This window comes from Penaeus monodon, chromosome 22, assembly GCF_015228065.2.
Source record: "Penaeus monodon isolate SGIC_2016 chromosome 22, NSTDA_Pmon_1, whole genome shotgun sequence".
NCBI classification, from domain to species: Eukaryota; Metazoa; Arthropoda; class Malacostraca; order Decapoda; family Penaeidae; genus Penaeus; species Penaeus monodon.
Genome location: NC_051407.1, coordinates 2,165,882 through 2,166,151, shown reverse-complemented (window position 1 = coordinate 2,166,151; position 270 = coordinate 2,165,882).

The window sequence follows — 270 nt, the reverse complement described above, 5'->3', positions numbered from 1 at the left end:
AATCAATATACTTGCTTTCACTTTTGCTGGTTAAACGCCATTTTCTGTTAAACAACCTACCTAAAAATAACAATGCAAACGAAATTATTCAAGATTAAAAAAAAATCGAAATATATGAAGATTCACGTAAGAGTATGAAAAACTCTAAAATATAATAGTAATCAGGTTGCATAATCAGGAAGGCAAGGTGCCAGGCGTCTTCATCTGGTAGAGTGTTGTGGTGTGCTGTTGCATTCGACAAATTTGCTTTGCTACTGTATAGTTTCGGCG